General features: G+C 40.5%; 1 protein-coding gene and 1 pseudogene across 16 annotated transcripts in view; one reads left to right on the top strand and one right to left on the bottom strand.

Annotated features, from left to right (window-relative positions):
* Positions 1 to 22,414, top strand: part of FAM110B (family with sequence similarity 110 member B) — a 154,424-nt gene that overhangs the window by 117,696 nt on the left and 14,314 nt on the right. The window lies entirely within an intron of this gene.
* On the bottom strand, positions 1,056 to 20,429 carry LOC109027930 (large ribosomal subunit protein uL24-like; annotated as a pseudogene).

The raw sequence follows: 22,414 nt of genomic DNA, 5'->3' as shown, positions 1-22,414 counted from the left end.
GAGGTAGGGATTTGAGACTAGCCTGGCCAACATATAGTGAAACCCCGTCTGTACTAAAAAAAATACAAAAATTAGCTGGGCATGATGGTGCACACTTGTAGTTCCATCTACTTGGGAAGCTGAGGCAGGAGAATCGCTTGAACCCAGGAGGCGGAGGTTGCAGTGAGCCAAGATTGAGCCACTGCACTCCAGCCTGGGTGACAGAGTAAGACTCCATTTTTTAAAAATAAAAATAAAAATAAATTAGTATCTTCACATCAGCAGCTTACCTAATAATTTTTACACATATGCTGCACCTCACATTTGTTTGAAAAATCATGTACAGCCCCTTGTATAAAGCAAGACTTCTGAAGTCTGAGTCATTGCAGTCTTTGCCTTGAGCATATGTTTGTAACATTAGTAACAACCCCTACTCATCCTGCAGCTGAACTTCACCTGGGTGATGATTTGACTTTTCCACAGTGCAAGATGGTGCTGAGGGTCCACTGGGCCACGCCCCTGGGCTCTCCTGGGGTTTGTCACCCCACTTTGTTGGAATATAGCTTGGCCCTGTCTGGTTCTGTTCCAGTTGAGTGCTGGTTCTCATTAATAGCCTCTGGGAGCGATTTTTTTAAACAATATATTCTTAAGATTCCCAAAGGAAATATATCTGGTTTTATGTTTTTAAGGGATCTTTTAAAGTTTTCTGCATAGTAAGTGTCTTAGTCCACTTAAGGACTAAGGGCTAAGGACTTAAGGACTTAAGGACTAAGGACTTAAGGGCTGCTGTAACAAAATACCGTACCCTTGAGTAGCTTAAACTACAGACATTTATTTCCCACAGTTCTGGAGGCTGGGAAGTCCAAGACCAAGATGCCAACAGATTTCGTGTCTAGTGAAGCCCCACTTCTGGGCTCACAGATGGACATCTTTTCACTGCGTCCTGAAGTCGTGGAAGGGAAGAACTCTTTTCAGCCCGTTACAAGGGCACCATTCCCATTCATGGGGGGGCTCTGCCCTCATGATTTAATCACCTCCCAAAGATCTTGCCTTTTTTTTTCATTTTACCAGTTTATAATGACAATTCTACATATGATTACTTTATGTCTGCATCTTTTCAATTGTTTCTTCCTTGTGTTTGCCCTTTCTCTTGCCTGCTTGATGAGATTTGGCTTTCTGTCCAAGCATCTTTCTTTGGTCTCTGTTCACTTTCAGCCTAGAAGTAACAGCTGGAGTGAATGCCCATGTGGACAGTTGTGCCATTAGCCTTTTCCCACTGCACCTGCTCAGTGTAGATGACACATTTCTTCCTGTAAACCTGGACTGCTTTGCCAGTTTGCTGGCATTTATAGTGTCCTCACACAGCCTGAACTTCATCATCCTTTCAGACGAGCATGGATCAAATACCGTACTTCTGTGTCAGCTGTTTGGAAAGAGGGGAAGACGTAATCTTCCTGCGAATGTGGAAAGGTGCCTTGAAATGCCATTTTGTGGTTCTTGCTTCAGTCAAAAGTCACAAAGGGATTAAGCTTCGTTTTGGCCAGTACCAGTTCAGTGATAGCCACAAAAGGGAAGACATTCTTCTTCTTAATAGTATCACATTGAGGATTAGGTTTCAACATACAAATTTGTGGGGCACATTCAGACCACAGCAATAGAGAAATAAATCTCTGACTGGAAATGATTCATTAATAAAGAAGTGTTTGCTGGGCACAGATTTTTAATGGCACTTCATAGGTTTTCATTTCTGTAATTGCTTTAGATTCATGTCTTAGCTGAAACTTCATAAAGCAAAGAAAGAAGATAAATGGCAAAGCAGAGTATAAGTGACTTCTTGGTATTACATCGGGCCTTAAAAATCTTATGCTTACTTACTGTCCTTTGTCCCTTTCTTTTGGTAATCTGTGTTTTAAAGTAACTGACTGCCCTGCCATTGTCATCTGCACATTTGATAGGTTTGCTCTAGCTTAACCTCTGGGTCTTTAATGAGCATGCCCTCTCTCTTAAGAGAAAGAACAATCACTCAAGGGTTAATATTTGTGCAGGGAGATACTATTTTTCCAGCTATTGCTATGATGTGAAACAGAATCAGAAGTGTTGATAGATCTGTCCATGACTTGTCTCTTGTCCATGGGAAGGGCTTGTACTGGTCTGGTCTGAGAGGGTTACTACTAGAAGCCACAGTTGCTATTCCTCGATAGTCTAATAGATTTATATTAAATAATTATTTTTCTGGTAATGATATAAGAACAAATAATATACTTCCCTGAATTCTCAGAATTTTCTTTAAAAGCTGTAGTCATGTAACACTCAGAAATCTATACTGGCTTTCCCAAGTGTATTCACCCTACCCAGGGCGTCATCGTCTCAGCCAGCCTCATGCTGACCTCAGTAGTTTTGTGATCTTGAAATTGCTGCTCCAAGTTCACCTCTCTTGAATCCCAAGCATTCTATGCAAGGCTTCTTTTTCTGTATTCAAACACTGACAGGCGAGTTCCCTTCTTAATTACCCGAACAAGTTGGGGAGGATTTAGATATCTCCACTGGCAGCAAGGTGAGAGACCAAACCACGAGCTGAAGGTACAAGGGTTGAATAAGCATCAGCTATCAATGTGAGCACTAGGCCCTGTTCTAAATGGGTCCCATGTGGAGATTCATTTAATCCTGACTTAATAATCCTAGGAGATGAATAATATTTTATCTCTTTTTGCAGATGAGGAAACTGAGACCAAGAAAATTTGAGTAGCTGCTGAAGGACATTCAGCTAGTTACATACGATATTTAAACCCAGCAAGTTATCTCAGCCCCGTGTTGTGTTGCCCTCTGATGAAAGGCAGCAAGGGAGATGGTCTTCACTGGAATCAGACCACTAGAATTCTCGAGTGCTTTGGGGTCACCAGTCCTCTCTATTGGAAAGTTTGTTTTTTTTTTCTTAATTAGTAGTTGGATCACTGTAAATTCTAGGCAAATCAACTTTCCTCAGAATATGTGACTCATCTTGACTAACAATCTTTTCCAAAATATTTCATTGCTCATCGGCTTGTACCCACCCCCATGCCCCACCCTGGCCAGTTTCTTAAAGACTACTTTCCTGGCTCAATTTTCCTTTTCTTTAGAATGACAAAAAGTAATTCCTCTTCCATATAGTTTGTCTAACTAAAGAATACTATTAATACACCATCTTCCCCAGGCAACGAATTCTATACACAGCACAGGTGGACGTGAGCACACACGTGCACAGACATACATACAAACACACACACACTAGTCAAAAGCAGAGCCTGAGTCATTTTTTTTATTTTTTATTTTTTAAATTTTTTGGAGACAGAGTCTCGCTTTGTTGCCCAGGCTGGAGTACAGTGGCACAATCTCGGCTCACTGCAACCTCCTCCTCCCGGGTTCAATCGATTCTTGTGCCTCAGCCTCCCGAGTAGCTGGGACTTCAGGCACATGCCACCACGCCTGGCTAATTTTTGTATTTTTAGTAGAGATGGGGTTTCACCATGTTGGCCATGCTGGTCTCGAACTCATGACATCAGGTGATCTGCCCACCTTGGCCTCCCATAGTGCTGGGATTACAGCAGAGTCTTGAAGTATCTAAGAGCACCTTGGGACTTTTGCCCATCCCTGGCCTTTATCTTCCAGACATCAGTACTGTACAGCAGATGGCTAGTGATACAGTGTACCTTATTCTGGTGTTGAGAAATGTATTATGCTGAGTATAACTTAGGCTAGGAAAAAACTTTATTCCTGATAAAAAGTAGTGTTAGCAGAGGTAGAATAGCATAGTGATGATAATCTGGGATTTGGAAGCCAGAGAAAGGCCCAGGTTGGAATCCCAGCCCAACCACTTGGAAGCACTTTGAACCCTGGCCAGTTCGTTCACTTGTTTAACAGGATATTTGTAAACTCTGTGTACCAGGTCCTGTTTTAGGCCCTGGGAATGCAGAACACAAAACAGATCAAGACTGCTTAAATACTAGTATGGAAGACATACATACATACATACATACATACATACATACATACATGCATGCATGCATGCATGCATGCATGCCTGGTAACCAGTTGGCTGTACTTTTAAAATGTATTCAGAAAACAACCAGCTTTCACCACTGCCATCATGGCTCAAACCCCTCAGATCATTGCATTAGCCTGTTAACTGGTTCCTGCTTCTGTTCTTCCCTCTTGCAGTCTTTTCCCAACAGAGCATTCAGAAAGCTCCCTCTAACCCGTGAGTCTGAGCCCTCTCTCCTGGGTGCAAAACCTCACAGTAGAGTCCCATTCTCCTTGAAGACAGCCATGGTCCTTGACAGGTTGTGTCCATTATCTCTCCATCTCCTACCTCCCATGCCAGCCACACCTGTCCTCCAGGCCGCTGCACTTGTCTTTCCCCTAGCATCTCTGTGGTTACTCCTTTACCTTCTTCATAACTTTGCTCAGATATCCCCTTTTCAATGAGGCTTTTCTTATTTGGCAGATAGAACAATGCCTGAATAAAGAAGGAGCTAACCCACCTATTTCATATACAAATATGCCAACCCTAATATTCAGACCAGATATATTTCGTAATACTTTTAAATCTTCTGTAACACATCTGTGGAATAAGCCTATTTTGAAGTTCTTGGGAGTCCTATTTCTCCCAGGCACTGAAACTTGAATGTGTCATGATAGTAAACCAAGAGATTATAAATGAATGAACATTCAGTTTCCAGGAAGAGATTAAAAAAAAGACAAGTAAATTACCTTATTTGTTTTGTCCAGAATGTATTCCATTTAAGGCTTATAATTCTCAATTCTTGAGGCTGGAGAACAGATTGTAGAGCATCAGGAATGGTTTGCTAACTCAAAACCATTTCAAGCTTCTTAACGTGATGCACACAGCATTTGGGGGCTGCCTCCAGGAGTATAAGCCTAGCTGCTCCCTCGAGACCTAAAGAAAGCAAGTGAGAAGGTGAGTGCATATCTCAGGATCTGACGGGATGGCTGAAAGCAAAGAGCCTGTATTGTGGCAGGTTTATTTTATAGCATTTTTGTGCCGATCTGTCCAGAATCCCTTAACCGGTGTGAGGGAAACATCAGTATTATTAGGTAAACCAATTAGGGGATCTCAGTGAGGTATTTTTCTCTGAGTCTAATAAAGCAGAAGCTAACTGAGCTCTACCTGAGAACAGCTGATGTGATTCGATGTGGTGCTTTCTTGATGGCAGCTGGACACAGATACAAAAACAGAGTACTTTATTCTAATTTACATCCCAGTGGGATGACCCATGAACCAGTATTCAAGAAAAGAGCCAGAAGAAAACTGCAGAAAAAGCTTCAGAAACCTCAGCTTTGATACATAAGCACAGAGCAACAGAACTACTGCCAAAAGTGGGGATGGCAAATCTGGGGGAGGCTTTAACCTCTCAGCACCTCAATTTCTTCCTTGGCCACATTGTAGTCATGAGAAGCATCTATAGTGGAGCCAGCCTGCCTTGTTCAAATTCCAACTCCAGCTCTCTCTAGCTAAGGTAGAGCGAGGGTTTTCTTGGGTAAAGTATTGAATGCCTTAGCATCTTTGGGCCTCATTTTCTTCATTTGTAAAATGAAGGGTAGTAATAGCCCCTGCCTCATAGAGTCATTGTTAAGAGTTAATATGTTCGTATTTGCAAAATGCCTTGGAGTGGTTCTGGCACATAGTAAGCACGGTCTGAGTGCTATTTCTATAATCATTATTATTATGTAGTATGTGCCTAATGAATATGTATATAAATAAACATGGTCTATAACCAGAAGGCATTTTTGCAATTTCTTTATTTAATTTGCATTAAACTTAATAGAGTGGAGACTTAGTTCTCTGTTAAACTCTTTCAGAAAACTAACCGACATTAAATACAGGACAGCATGTTTAAAATGAAAATTAAGAAGTATCTATCTTTATAGATAATTATACAATACTGTCAAATCAGCTTCCAGAAAGTATCAGAAAGATTCTAGAGTAACATCTTTGGATGTGAAAAAGATAAATCCTGTGTTCACAAATGTCATTAGCTTTATGTTTAGCTTTAAGTTTTAAAAATGTTTACCCCATTGTCATTAATCTCTTTATTGATGATAATGCTATTTCCATAATCCCAAGGGACCCAATTCAATATATTTCTTCTCTTATTTCTCCTCTCTCCACTGACCTTGTTCTGTGGCATTACTTTCCAGACATTTGATGAATGAGCATGGTCTGTCCTGGAAATGCCAATGCAGATTGATACAGCCAGGGAATAAGCCTCAGTCAGGTCTCAAGAGCCAGAAAGCTCTGCAGATTTACTAACCGTGAGAATGGAAACTAGCCGCATTCCAGGACATTAGGATTTCACTCTTCCCATCCCAAAACGGGTTATCTTTTTTGAAGGGGGTAGGGGAGACCAAATTTCCGGTTGGGTCTGGGTGCTTACCGGAAGATTAGCGGTGGGAAGTTTCTTCAGACTAGCTTAAGTAGAAGGCTTAATTGCAGATGCTTGCTTCTAAGGCAGGGTGGGGCGTGATACCTGGGGCTGAGCTGCTGCTGCTTCCAAAGTGTCTGCACTAAGGAGACTGTTTACCTTCAGTGTCTTCACGCTTTTAGTTACAAAGCAGCAGCCACCTTGTAGCAGCATCAGTTGTGAGCATCTTCCAGGCCACTTATGGATTAAAAACTCCAAAAATCCCCTTTTGAAACCATAAAAGCACAGTTTGAAAAGTACCTCATTCTTAGTGATATAACTTCAGATGTTATTTTGGTGCAGCCTGGGGAACACTGTTTCCCTGAAACAGGTAGCAGTCCTCATAATGATAAGTTTAAAAAGCCACTCAACCATATTCGTGCTGCTGGCCTTACATTCTCATTTTTAGATTCTTGTTTTAACATTGCCTACAGACATTATTCTTATATTACTTCAAACATTCAGAACTAAAATTATTCATGATTTTCTGAAGAAATGAGATAATGGCATCCTTTAGAAACCAAAAAACAAATACTCTGAAAAGTACCTGTTCACTTGCCCCTTACTGGAGGTGGCTGGACTGAAATCCAGAATGGAGCCAACCCAAAGCAGGCAGCATTCCTGAAGAAAGTTCGTGTGCTTGCCCTCCCTTTTCTCCCCTCATAACTTATTTTCTCTTAATTTGAGTTTAGAGGGTAACTTAGTTTGAGCCGCTATAGCAAAATACCTTGGACTGGGTAATTTGTAAACAACAGAAGTTTATTTGCTCAGTTCTGAAGGCTGGAATGTCCAAGTTCAAGGCACCAGCAGATCTGGTGTCTGGTGAGGGCTCCGTCCCCACAGATGGTGACTTCTTGCTGTGTCCTCGCATGGGGGAAGGGACAGGCACACCCCGTAAGCCTCTTTTATAAAAGGGCACTAATCCTATTCATGAGACTGATGCCCTCATGACCTAATCACCACCTAAAGTCTACACTTTTTAATACTGTTGCACTGGGGGTTAGGTCTCAACATGTGAATTTTGTGGGGGACACATTCAGACCATACTAGGGAGAAATAGTGGTGCGTAAATTTATCATTGTGACTGAAGATCTAATATTCCAAATAACTTGGTTCTAACTGGCAAGGGTACTTATAGTCTTGTTGCAATCACTGTAGGATATATCCAGACCCCTCTGATAGCTTTAGTTCTTCCCACTGACCTGTCTGCAGAGATTCTTCAGGGTTGTACTGCTTCCCAGGCTGGCCTGTGGAAAGAGAGTATATGACCACTCTGCTTGTTGCAGTTCTTTGGTACTGACTGCACCCGGCATGCCGCTAAGTGCTCTCTGCAGGTTATCTCATTCTACATCCTCAACAATCTGGTAAGGTTGGTTATTATCATTGCTCTTTTACTATTGAGAAAACCAAGACTCAGGTTTGGGTAAATAACCTGCTTCTAGGAAATGTAGCCAGTAAGCCACAGAGCCCAGGGCCAAGCCAAGGTTGGTCCGACTTCCAAATTCATACTTTCAGTCAACATTTGTACATCCCAGAATCGTGTCCTGGACTTAGTGACTCTGAGGACACCTTCCTCAAGGGCACATGGTTTCTACCTAGAGTGAGGAAATATGAACCACATGGCTGGAGCATATTTAAAGAAGATAGGCAAACTATGTTTGCACATAAATTTTTTTTATTATTTCAAATACCTGGTCCACAGCGTACAGTTTTCTTAATGAGATTGCTTTAGGAATCCCTCTTTATGTAGAAAGAGGGTTTTTCATCTTCCTGATCTAGCCCCTCTCATCTGAATTATCCACTGAACTATCCACTTTTTCATCTTCCTGATCTAGCCCCTCTCATCTGAATTATCCACTGAATTATCCACTTTTTCGTCTTCCTGATCCAGCCCCTCTCATCTGAATTATCCTGTAGACTGGCATACTGAGGAGTAATGGAGAACGTAGGAATAAGAGAATAACTCCACCAACAGCCATTATCTACCTGGAGAAATTCCAGGCAGGGCATTTCAGGAAGTACCTCTGGTATTCAACAGGTGAACATCTTTCTGTGTAATTTATTTTTGTGTTGGAACACGAGCTTATGGATTGCTGGATCCCATCCCAGAAGTGGCTACCCTTCCACTGCAGATAAGAATAAGAGCTCCGAGGGTGGGACTGTCAGCCCATATTGTTGAGGTTTTGATTTATTACCCAAGAGTTGTGTTCTAAAGATTCCCTCATTTAAAGTACATACCTCTGGGATCCATGAAATTCCCAAGGTGGAGAAACAAGAATGGATGTAACTAGGCTAGATGGAAGACTGGGAGAATAGGTGATAGTTATTGAAAAGCCTGGCAGGGTTGGGGCTGGCATCAGAATCCCCTGAGGCCCATTCCCTCCCAGAGCCAACATCCAAGCAAGGTGGAGTGTCCCCATAAGAAACGTGGGAGAAACATGCCACTCCCCTTCAGTTACACCCTTTGTTCTTTCAGTCATTTAAATATTTGAATATAAAGGGATGTAAGGGTGAATAACAGATGCAGTGATGTCCTCTGGAGCTTGCTTAGTTTCAGTGCAGGAGACAGACAATAAATGTAGATTTTAGTCAGTGGCAAGTTCATGCAGAAAAATCAGCACTGTAATAGGATGAGGCGCGATGAGCCTCCAGATGCTGTGTGGCTGCTAGGTCTGGGGAGGTGCCATGCAAACAGGGAAGCCAGAGGCCCATTGATCTCTGTTGTCCACACGCACCACTGTGGATGCAGCTTCAATGGTCTCACTGATAGAACAACATAATAATGCTTTTGATGTATTCTCCTGTGGGTCTCAGAAGTCTAGTAGAGCTCATCAAAGTAAAGAAAAGTATTTGGGTTTCAGTCAATCTTAGCTTCCCAGATTCCAAGCATCCATGTGAGAATGCTTCATTTAGTAAGTTTTGAATCTATGAAATTTACTCTGTACTGTACGGAAAACCTGTAGGAATGTTTTAAACTCATTTTTTGTTTGTCTTTCCCCTTGAATTGCCCAGGGACTATGCCAGATAGCAGAAATTATATAAGGTTGGGAGTCTTCATAATTAGTTTACTTTTTAAGTTAATTTTATTATGACGACGTAATATAGCTACGCATTCTGCATAGTGTCCTTTAACCATGCCTCTTTGCTTATAGACAAAGTCTTCTTTTTATAGAGTTAATGACCTCCTTTTTGTCTTTCGCCGTATTTTCTAATATACCTGGAGTTAGATTATTTTCCCAAATGTTCCAGCATTCCTGCCATATGCCTTTGAATAATATTTCATGTGTGCTCATACAGACCTCTTTCCTGTATCTCTATTCCAGGGTCATTTCAGGGCCAGTTGCCCTCTAAGCTGTTCCAACAGCTGTTGTGCTGTGACTTCTCATCAACAGAATGTGGGAACCGCCTTTGGCTGCCCTTCTGGATGGAATCCCCTCTTTTCTTGGATCTCATATCTCTTTCTTTGTAGGTTTATTCTCTCACCTTACTGAAGCACACCCTCTGTAAGCCTCCTAAATAAAGGGGCCTGGAAAGTATATTTTTAATCTCTGCATATCTACAAGTATCTTTATTCTATCCTTCTGCTTGAAGAAGGATTCTCTGAGCATAAAACTGTAGGTTAATGATTATTATCTCTTAAAAATAATTTCCCTCAATTTTGAAGACATTAAATGCTCTTTTTAAGTACAGCACCATTTTGATTCCTGAATGTGCCCAGATTTTTCTCTAGAAGCTTTTAAGATCCTCTCTTTGTCTCTGGTGCTCTGGAATTTTACAGAAACTTGCCTTACTGTGGATTTTTTGTTTCTTTATTCTCTAGATATTCCAGCCTTAGAAGTACTTGTATCCCTTCATCTGATTAACTTTTAATATTATTTATTAAACAATTTCTCCCCTTCAACATCTTCTATTACCCTTGCTTATAATTGTTATTACTTGCTTACTGCATCTGCTGGGATGGATCCTCTTAATTTTTATTATCTTTTCTTTCCTGTTTTCTAACTTCTGTCATTTTACTTTCTAGGACACTTCTTTGATATTTCTTCTAGCCTACCTATTGAATCTTTAAATTTTAATTATATATTTAATTTCCAAAGTTTATTTTTGCCTTTTTCTGTTGTTGGGTTTTTTAAGTGCGTTTGCTTTTTATTTTAGGGCTGCACTAACTTCACTTTTTTCTCTATTTCATTTCCTAGGCCTTTTGAAGTTCTCTGCAAATGTCCTTTGCATATCTTGTTTTCCTTCAGGTCGCTTTTGTTCTGTTTGATTTTCTGAGTAGTCTCTGCCTTTCATATTAGAGGTTTGGCTGCCCATTACCATTTAAAAGGGAGTTCCTAAAACTCAGAGCGGAATCTCAGCGTGGAGGTGGGAGTTGCTGATGATGGAGTGTGCTGTATGAAATCACATGCAGAGCTGACTTTCTCCAAATTAGAACCCCTAACTTCAGCAGGCATCTCCCCCAGATCATACCTTCCTAGGGCTGATCAGTTTCTTCAGAGGGAAAAATAATTCCTTTCTGGAAAGCATCCTGTGTTCTCTTCCTTGCCTTATGAGAGCTCAGCGGAGCGGGGAGCTAAAGGTCCCACCCTTTGAAGGCTCCCTTTACCCTAGACCTCCTGCTGTCAAACTGCTCCCGCCTGCCAAGGACCCCCTAGGTGCTGGCAGAGGTGGCAAGTGGTGTGGGGGCTTGCCTCACTGCCTTATTAGGGTGGGGTTTCAGGAGCCCACTACTGCTCTATTTGGTGCTTCACAGGCTCTGTCTTTTCAACTTTGTTTCTGAGCCCACACTCTCTCAGTTCCTGCTCTTTGGGGGGTGGTGCCAGACAAATGCACTCACTTCTCCCTGGGATCTTCCCCAGACACTTCAAATGATTGCCACCATCCTGTGAGATTAGTTCCAATTCATCTGTACACTTTGTGTCTCTCTTATTCTTTCTGCTGTGTTTATTATTTTCATTTTAACAGGGATTTGGGAATAAAAAGATATAAACTAAATAAATCTTGCTACCATTTTGAACCAAAAGTAACCTTAAGGTTACTTTTTAATCACTGATTTTGTATAATTACACATTATTTAAATGATAGCAGTCAGACTATTTATCTAATATTGTGTGTATGATGCTATCTATAATCTTTAGAACCCATTATGCAGAAAATGCTAAATTCTGTAGTACATGAACATGATACGGTAAAGATTTTATACAGATAGTAATTATAAATTACTTGATTAAGCATGGCTTCTCCTTTATAAATACTCATCGAGAAAAAAATCTGTCAGCTATGCCAGACTTGTTTTCGTAGCTGTCGTGATTTAGATTCTGAGGTACACTTTCCCGCTGCACACACTTCCTTTGGAAGACAGAATAAAAGCAGACTTCTGGGTTAATTAAGAGTGTTTGTGACAGGGATTTGATTTTGTTCTATTTATATAGAATATGTGTTTTTCGGATTCTTTACAAATGCAGAGGATAAGATATCCATGTAGGACAAAGGTCTTGTTAATTTTATATCTTTTATATCTCTGCTAGACTACTTTGCCCTGTTTCCCTTTTATTTGTTTCTGTTTCTGATTATTTGATAAAAGTGTCAACCTAGTGAAGGAGACAAAGTGGAAGGCTAGGTTCCCATTAACATCTTACTGTTCAATAGGTTGAATTAGGATTGGGCTCTATTTTACTGACTAGAGGCCACATATACTGGCAGAACATTCAGTACTGGATTCGTTGGGTTACTCAGTCAGCCCACAGTAAGATGATTTGTACTAGAGGGAGCTCTTCATGTCCCTAATGACAATGAAACTGTGAAACCCTCAGCTTCTCTGATAACAAAGCACAGCAGACCATTGCTAAGAGGAGTTCTAGTGGATCAATTCTTGGGTTGCACTGTCTACCAGAAATGCTTCCATCTCAAAGCCAAACAGATGGAACAGCCTAGTTACAAATAGAGGTTGGGATTTCACGTTACACTGCACAGGCAACCTTTTTCACTTGAGCTTTTCATTATCCTTGTTTATAGTCCTTAAATCTCAGAAATGCTGTCATAACCCATACTCTAGTGATGTATGTGAAGAGAGGTGGAAGGTAGGAAGGCGCATCCTAAATATGCCTGATGCATTTTGGGGAGATGCTAAAGAATGAGAAAGCCACCCTGTTTGCATAACTGATACTAGAACTGACTTGCATATTTAGGTGGAACTTAAACTTGGAAGCGTATGTTGTTTTCAAAACTTTTCCCATCACTCTACACTCATCTCTATTAAAATGGTCACTTAAAATGTAGAATTCATGAAGGAGACTTAGGAAATGTCAAATATGGTATCTCTGACTCTAGTTCTTCTAAATAGATTACATGATAATGAGGAATTTTTAAAGAAAAATGATTCTTTTTACGTTTGGTAGACCGAAACATCAACTCTGCCCCAAATCCTTGTTCTTTGGTGCTGATTTTTTAAAAATCTCTTATCAAAATATAACTTTTAAAGCACTTCAGTTTACAGTAAGAAATCATTGAAATCTAGAATTGTTCTGCTTAGATTATTGTAATTTGTACATGGAAATATTATTGAGGCCAGGTGCAGTGGCTTATGCCTGTAATCCCAGCACTTTAGGAAGCCAGGGTGGGTGGATCAGCTTGAGCCCAGGAGTTCGAGACCAGCCTGAGCAACATGGCAAGACCCTTCTCCACAAAAAATATAAAAATTAGCTGGGCGTGGTGGCACATGCCTGTAGCCCCAGCTACTCAAGGGGCTAAGGTGGATGGATCACTTGATCCTGGGAAGTTGAGGCTGCAGTGAGCCATGGTCCCGCCAGTGCACTCCAGCCTGAGTGACAGAGAAAGAAAAAAAAAGAAAGTTATTGAGAAACTCTTTCAAAGAACACTATTAATGTGTTAAATTTCTTTTGTTTCTTATCTCATCTTCTCAATGCAGCGTCAATTTAGTATCCTCATAGACATGAATCGTTTCATATGATTGTGCTTTACTGCCTTCAGTACTATTTAAAAAAACATTTTAATCCATGGCATATTCTGAACCATAATAATGGAAAAAGACTTTTTGTTCAAAAAGAGACTTCATTTTAAAATTTTGGAACAATTTAGGAGATAGTCTCATTTTTCTGATTTTTAGGCCAAAGTTTGACCCTAGGTTATTTTCTCAATATTAAAATATGACAAATGTGAGAGCCTATTTCTCCATATAAAATGTCTTATGACCTGAGAAACATGTCAACTTGCATTGTAATTTTAACCTCTTGTTATTTTTTAAAATCATGATTGTTCCTTTATTTGGGAAGCAGATTATGGATCTCTCTCTCTTCCCCCAGCTGTTTTCTTTAAACTTTTTACTTTGAAATTACAGATTCACAAGAAGTTGCAAAGATGGTAGAAGTTTCACGTGTCACCCAGTACCCTCCCATGGCTATGTCTTATATAATTATAGTACAGTATCAAACCAGGAAGTTGAGCTTGTATGTATAGTTCATTTTATCACTTGCATAGATTTGTGTAACCACCACCACAATCAAGATCCTATTCTGTACCACAGAGATCCTGTGCTTTACAAGCACCCTCATGACTCCTCATCCTTATCTCCTGAAAACCACTAAATCTGTTCTCCATCTCTCTAATTTTGAGAATGTTATATACATACAGTATGTGACTGTGTGACATTGGCTTTTTTTCATGCAGCTGTTCTTCAGATACATCCCAATCATTGCATGCCTCAATAGTTCGTTCCTTTTCATTGCTGAGTATCAGCCATTGTATGGATATACCATAGTTTAGTTAACCATTTGCTCATTCAGAGACATTTTGATTGCTTCTAGTTTGGAGCTATTACAAGTAAAGCTTCTCTGAACAACTGTGTATAGTTTTTGTGTGGATATAGTTTTCATTTCTCGAATAAATGCCTAGGAGTGCACTTGCTGGGTTCTTTGGTAAGTGTATGTTTAGTTTTTTAAGAAACTGCCCAGCTATTTACCAGGGTGTCTCTACACTATTACATTCCTGCTATCAAGGCATATAGTGATAGAGTTTCTCTGCATTCTTGCCAGTATTTATTGGGTGGTGTCTCTCTCTCTCTCTCTTTTTTTTTAATCTTACTTGTTCTAACAAGTGTGTAGTGATAGCTCATTCATGAATAGTGATAGATTTTAATGTCTTATAATGTTGACATCTTTTCATATGTCTATTTGCCCTTTTTATATGCCCTTTGTTGAAATGTCTTTTGCCCATTTTCCAATTGGATTGTTTGGTTTTTTTAAAGCTGAGTTCTGAGAACTCTTTGTGTGTTCTAGATATGAGCCCTTTGCCAGATGTATATCATGCAGATATTTTCCCCAGTCTGTTGCCTATCTTTTCATCCTTTTAACAGAGCCCTTCACAGATAAAAAGTTTTTGTAATTCTAATCAGTCAAATTTATCAGTTTTCTTTCATGGATCACTCTTTTGATGTCATATCAAAGAACCCTTCATCAAGCCACAGATCCTAAAGATTTTCTTCTTTGTTGTTTCCTAATAATAACATTTTTTTATTTTACAGTTGACTCTATGATTTTTGAGTTAATTTTTGTATAAGGTATGAGATAAAAGGTATGAGGTCAACGTTTATATTTTTGCCTGTGGATATCCAGTTGCTCCAGCACCATTTGTTGAAAAGTCTAGTCCTTTTTCTTTGAATTGCTTTTGCACCTTTGTCAAAAATCAGTTGGCTTAACTTGTGTGGGGCTCTTTCTGGGTTATATGTTGTGCTCCACTGATCTGTGTGTCTGTCCTTCCATCATACCACAATCTTGATTACTGTAGCTAGATAATGTCTTGAAATTGAGTACACTGATTCCTCATTCTTTATTCTTTTATCTCAGAACTGTTTTAGCTATTATACTCCTTTGCCTTTCCATATAAGTTTTAGCATAATCTTGCATAAGCTCGCAAATAACTGATGGGAGGTTTTGCTTGATATTCATTCTTCCTTCTCCCTCATTTTCATCTGGCCCACTTTTCTTACACCTGCTTCTTCTTTATTGTCTATCTTGTCTTATATGATTGTCTACATAGAAAATCTCAAACAATCTACAAAAAAATGTAAATAAAAAGCCCTAGAACCAAAAGGTGAGTTCAGCAAGTTCGCAGAATATAAGATCAACAGACAAAAGTCAATTGTATTTCTCAATAGTGATGAGTATGTGGAAACTCATGTTAAAAATACTATACCATTTACATTGGCTCAAAAAAAATGTAATACTTAAAAATAAATCTAATAAAACACATCTAGAACTTATATGCTGAAACCTACAAAACACTGATGAAAAAAATCAAAAGTCTAAATAAATGGAGAGGCAGATCCCTATTTATGGACAGGAAGGCTCAACCTAGTGAAGATGTCAGATTTCCTCAAAGTAAACAGGTTTAGCGCAGTGCTTCTCAAATTCCATAAGGGGTTTTGGAGATTCTCTTTTAATCCATTTCATTTTTACAGGAACATCTAGAATTTGCATGTGTTTGGATGGATTGACCAGGGAAGTGATTTTTCTCACAATACACAAGTACTGTCAGTATGTCCAATTAAAAATAACCGTTTTACTATAAAAATATAGTTCACACCTTCTGTATGACAGACAGGCCCTGTGCTCAGTGTCTTCCAGCCTTCACGCCATATCACCTTCGCTATCACCCTGTGAGGAAGGTGCTGTTATTATCCCATTTAACATATGGGGAAAGGGAATCACACAAATGGAATTCTCTTGTCCAGAGTCACAGAGCTAAAAGACAGGGAAGCAGGATTCAGACTAGACCAACATGAGTCCTGCGTCTGCTCTGCGTTCAGTGTTCCATGGCCTCCTAGGGGTCTTTGGGCCTTCTTTGGTTTCATCAGGATTCTCACATCAAGTGCTCTCAGAGAATTCTACTTTTCGAATAATCACTGTAATCCTTACATCACTTCCCTCACCAGCACCTTGTGAGGCCCTGTTTTGAGTTTCCCCAGTCTACTATAGGATTTCAGTTTCAGTTAGAGAGCTGAACCCAAGGATTATTTAAATTGTCCAGCCATAGGGAAACATTTGATAGATACTTTTCAGGAAAAAAAACATTAACTGTGTTTTGAGAATGTTGATTAAAAGAGCCCTTCTCATCTGTCAGAGAAGGATGGCTGTATAAGTATTTGTCTTTTGCCCTGCAAGTGGGGGAAATGGATTTGGGGATGACACATCACTTTTCTGAGGTATCAGAGGAAGTAGGTCACATTTTGCTGTTGATCATAATGTTTGAAAAAGCTGGCATTGAAAAATGAGAAATTGCATTTTGAGTAGTTCTTTGTCCAAAGACTAGAAATATTTTCTGAGACAAACAATAAGTTTTATATTTTTTTTTCCATCATCTCCCTAGGATAACTTTTCTTTTGTGGTCAGTTTTAGCCTGCTAAAAGGAATCATTGGCTCTTCATAGACGTATTGGCTGCATTTATTGAAATGTCTTTTCAAGTATCCTTGTAAACACAGGAAAGCTTTACCTCCTGAGTTGTAGAAACAACACTGGGAGTGATCCAGAATGCCTTAGTAAGTAAAATAGATGAGGGTTTAAAAAACTCCGTCTATCTTTAGAGCTATTAAACAAAAGAGAAACATTCAACATCTTCCCTCTAATAGTCAATAAGAAAGAAGAATGTCACAAAAGAGTTCTATCCCCTCTAGGCTAATGGAAGGGAAACCACCTGAGTCAGAGTTGGTCTGGAGAGGCAAGCATTACACCCAGTGGTCTCTGATATCATCTCAGCTCTGAGCCAGTGGCCTCAGGGGTACTATGTCCCAACTGGAGAATTAACAAGGTGATTACTAAACTGTAATTGCTGGCTAAATGTCTTCCAAAGACTATCATAATCTCAGAAATAAGCTGACACATTACATGCAAATATAACATGACCTTTTAGCACAGTTTATTGCAGAAACATCCACCTCTCGATAACATTAGAAGCTGCCTCTGTTCTCCAGTCAGCCACCCGCTTCGGGGCCCCTGTTGATAGTATTTTAGCCCAATAAATGGCTCCTGTCCAGTGGTTCCCTTGGCCTGGAGGAAAGGAAGGCGCTGCTGGAGGCGCTGTACACATTCTGTACCCTCTCATACATGCTGTATGAGAAGTATGTGAGGCTCGAGGCTCAGGACCATAAAGGATGTGAGGGATCAACCCTGGCACAGATTGCAGCTACTAGAACAGGGAGGAACAAAAGGCTGACAGCTTACCAAGGCAGAGCCACACCCATGCAGGGTCTCCAGTGTCCACGGCTGATGAGATGCCCCGCATCCTGCTCCTTCTTTCTTCCGCTCTTACTTTTTTCATCCAGTCTGCTTAAACCTCCCTCTTCTTTACTGTCTTTTTTTTTCTTAGACTTAATCTACTTATCAAAAACATTCTTGTCACTTTCTTAATATATTGCAATGATTTTTTTAATGCTTAAATTCTTAATACAGTTTATCTTTAAAATTCTGCCTTCATGTTCTGTCTTCATGTTCCTTTCTTCTTGCTTTGAAAGTAGAAGTTTCAAAGAAACATAGAACCTATTAGAAAGGAACTTGACATTCACCTGCCTCCTCCTTCCACCCATTATAGGAATCCCCTCTAAAATTTCTTGAACAGATGTTAAGTCTACCTCTGCATGAAGCATTCCTAGGATAAAAAGCTAGCACTTCTTTAAAAACCAATGAATTCTAGTTTTGGACAGTTTGAATTGTTCAAAAATTCTTCCTTCTGTTAATCTGCAAATTGCCTTTATAGTCTATGATGTTCATCTGATAATGTTTTCTCCAGTTCATTAAAAAGAACAGTAGCTAACATATATTGCCACCTCTACTATCATGAGTCCTGGTATCAGCCCCATGGCATAGCTAAGGAACCTAAAGTTAGAGAGACGATTCTTCAAGGTCATGCAGTGGTAAATGGGGGAGGGGACTCACATGTTCTGACCCTAGGACCTAGAACCTGCAGCCACACCAGCCTTTCCTCCTTATAGGCACAGTTTACATTTTCCCTTAGAATCCAACTATAAAATCTCCTCCATCTCTACCCTGAATTGTGCAATCTGTTCTGTGGAATGTATGTGAATGCCTGAGCATGCCATAAAAACAGGGAATTGTGTCTCTTCCATTCATGTCAATACCTCCAGTGCTAGTAACAGTGCCCAGCATGAGTATAAATTGAATGATTGAATCCCTTCCTTAGCTATTACATTACTCTATGAATTCTTAGCTGTTTTCTCCTAGGATCTCTGATTCCCTGTTGATAAACTTTAAGTTCACAGAAGCAGTACTTTCTTCCTCTGTCTTACAGATGATGAAATTATCACTCATCAGATGATTTGCTTCTGCCAGATGTCTAGCAAATGGAGAGTTGCAGCAACCTGTCCCTATTAGGTTTTGCCTCCATGACCATGAGGCCGTTGTTTACACATCAGCATCTAAGAATATTCCCACAACAGTATCACTGTCTTCCTTTTCATGCTCTCTGCCTTGTGCCCACCCTCAGCCTCCAACAGCAATCCATATAGGCACAGGCCCCATCCCACAGAAGCTCTCTTCACTGCCACTCCTTTAGAGCCCTTAAGATTAAAAAGGCCTTCTCCTCCAACGCCACCGACCAGTTAAGAAAAATCCCATACAACTGCCTGACACCTATAAGTCATTATTCTCTGGGTTAAAGTTTTTGGTCACATTTTAATCCCCCTGTTCTCAGCATTAGTGTAAAGTCTTTCCTGTATCAATGCACTTTTCTTTCTGTTGTGTCGTTCCCAACATGCTGCCTTTTTTTTTCTCTGTTGCCCAGGTGGAGTGTAGTGGCAAAATCATAGCTTACTGCAGCCTCGAACCCCTGGTCTCAAGCATTCCTCCTGCCTCACCTCCCCTGCAACCCCATTAGCTGGGATTCCAGGCATGAGCCACTGCTCCCAGCCCATGCTACTATTTTTACCATTGAAAAATAAATATCCTCTCTTGGTTCTGCTTACCAACCTCTAACTATTACCTCCTCTCCAAACTCATGAAACAAGCCACCTATATCACCGTCTCCTGTTTTATTCTTCCCATCTCTCCTGAAACCCTGCCAATCACTTTACCAAAACCCTTCTTATGTAAGTCAACAGTAATTTCCACCTTAGTAAATCCTTGCTCTGCTTTTCTTTTCAGCACCCATGCTTGTCATACTACACACTATATTGATCCATCGATTGATTGATTGATTGCCATATATGTGAGCTCCACATAGTGTTTATTTTGTTCACTGCCTGGCACATTTGTAGATGCTCAGTAAACACTTGCTGAATGAACAAATACTCTAGTGGGGGTGTCCTGCCTTCTAGTTCTTCTGCCTGTATAAACTTGATTAAACAGGTTCCCTTTGAAGTGATTCCCTTGAGGGCAGAGCTTAGGGGAAAGTTGCATTGCATGGGTCTGCATGGTTGAAGGATCTGTCCCCAGAGATGGGCTCAGGCTTCACCAGGATAAGCTGATTTTTATCTAATCAGGTCATGACTAGACTGTTGGTTTTCTATTTCCCAGAATATATTCTAATTTCCTTAGAAAGATATTAGAATACTTATTTTCCACGAAGGAGGGTGTCGCCACATTTTGAGAGCCGCTTGGAGAATCTCACCAAACAAAGAGCTTTTATTGACACTGCCTCATATTGGATTCATTGGGCCTATTTTTTATATTTTATGAATGCCTCTCCTCAAAAAGTTTTCACATCATCTTCCTGCCTCTCACTCCCCCTCACTGATACATCCTCCGGCACAACAAGTACTCCTAACCGCGGCTTCTCCCTGTAGTAGGTACACACTCTTCCACCGTAGCAGGAAGGAGTTTTGCTGTGAAAGCAGCCTGGGGCTTGGCATCGTACAGGCTGGGGGTGGTGAGGGGGGCGCTGGCCAGTATTTTTTCTTTTTTTCCTTCCTGGCTGATGTTCAGGTCTGGCCCCTCTTCAGTTCTTGTGGCCACAGATGTTTCCATGACCATCCAGAGCAGTCTTAGGGCACAGGCTTAGAATACAGATGGTCCCGAGGTGGACAGCAGCTCCTTCAGCTCACTGACTGCAGGCAAGTCATTGAGACCCTCCCCGTCTCTGCTTCTCCATCTGTCAAGTGGGAGAATGACAGGTGCTGGGCAGGGCAGGTAAATAGGAGACATCCACCCTGCCTGGCATGAGGTCTGGCTGGTGACAGGCGGCCAACAAATGGTTGCTGCTGTGTTCCTCTTCTTAAATTGAAGGTGCCTGTGCCCAAAATCAAAAGCTTAAGAGATCATGAGGCACCAAATATCAGCAACTACCTTTTACTGCAAGCAAAATTATGCTCTTTCTTGTTAAAACATGGGAGAAAACTTCATTTCTCACTCAACAACAAGAAAGCTAGAGACTGAGAATAAAATAACTGTTTCTAAAAGCCAACTCCCGTTTTCACTTTGGGGAGTTATTTTTCTTTAGTAAACAGGAGTGAGAAGCTTAAATGTTAATCAAGATAGAAGCAAGTGGTATCATTTAACATAAAAGCATGATGGAATCATGTAAAAAAAAGTACATTTTATTTTAATGTATATTGAAGGCAAAGTTTTCATGTCTAATGAAAGATGTATTTTGCCCTCCCAGCAATGTTTGTAATTTTTTAAAGTATTGATCAGATTACTTTTAATGTTGGTTTTAGATTATTATAATCCTTAGAGAGCCTGTTAAGTGAGCTCGATTTTGTTTTTTTTCTTTTTGATAGCAGGCGCGAGTGGGGAGGCTGGTAAGTGAACAAAGCCACTTTCATAATACATTAGGTGAGGTTTTTAGATTTGTATTCTTTTATCTTGGGGCAAAGGCACATCCTGAACTAAACACATGTCACACGAGAATCTCTACAAGAGATTCCAAACTCTGCTGTCCGCCAGTATCTGCTGTGCTGGGCAGGCAGGAGCCAGGCAGCTGCCCTCAGGTGTCCCATCCTTGGGGAAGGAGGGTCATTACCACCACTCACCATTCGGGAATGAGGACTGTAAGTCAAGAGCCCAGGAGGAAGGATGGGACTCAGAGGGAGAGGTCAGAAAAGACTTCCCTGTAGTTTTGTTAACTCTTTTTTCAGCTTGGAAGACTCAAGGAGGGGAGGAGATTCCAGGAGAGAGCGCAGAATGTGGAGGCAGGCATCAGAGAGCCTGGGAAGGAGGAGGGCATCTTGGTCAGGGGAGGCTGGATAGAGGGGACAGAGCCTGTGGTCGCAGACCCACATCCCCCTGACACCAGTCTCTCCTCTCCCTCCTAAGGCAGTGTCTACCTTCAGGCACAGCTGGACCCAACCTGGCTCTGCCCAGTGGAGCCCAAGTCTGCTGCTTTCCTTTCAAGGAGCTTAATGGCAGAGCTGAACTGGGCCTGGGCAAGGTGGATGAACTTATTAGTCATTGCTGAGCTTCCTGTCACTTGAACCCAAAAATATATTTCAAGTGCAAATTGTGATGAAGCCTTACCTTTAACATTCTAGGCTTGAAAATGATTTTATGTAAGACATGTTAAGTGCTGGAAAGATGAAAATATGTGCTGCAAGAAATAGGTGTCTATCGTCTTACGTGTCTTATTTTGAAGATTATTTATCCCACAGTTCAGTCTGAATCCACAGAAGCGAAAAATAAACTGTTCTTTTCAGAATATACCTAAGGCAAAGAACTAGTTGTTCTAACAACTGCTATACAAAGAACTCTTCAAGAGATGGAAAATAATTCTAGGTGTTTTTTGACAAATGAGATCAACAATATTCACTATTTTTTTAAGTGAACTTACTGGTTCTGCTGTAAAATTCTACCTTGTATTCATTTCCTTTTGCCCCTTATTTGTGCTCTAAGCAGAATTCAGTGCTAATGTGTTTCTCAGGTGGTGAATAAGCAGTCTCCGTGTATTTGCCTTATATTGGAGATTACTCCAATCAAAAGGAGGTACTTGGAGTATCGTTTCAAATATATACACATTC

The sequence above is a fragment of the Gorilla gorilla genome, chromosome 7, assembly GCF_029281585.2.
Source record: "Gorilla gorilla gorilla isolate KB3781 chromosome 7, NHGRI_mGorGor1-v2.1_pri, whole genome shotgun sequence".
NCBI lineage: Eukaryota > Metazoa > Chordata > Mammalia > Primates > Hominidae > Gorilla > Gorilla gorilla.
This window is presented reverse-complemented; position numbering and strand designations above follow the sequence as displayed.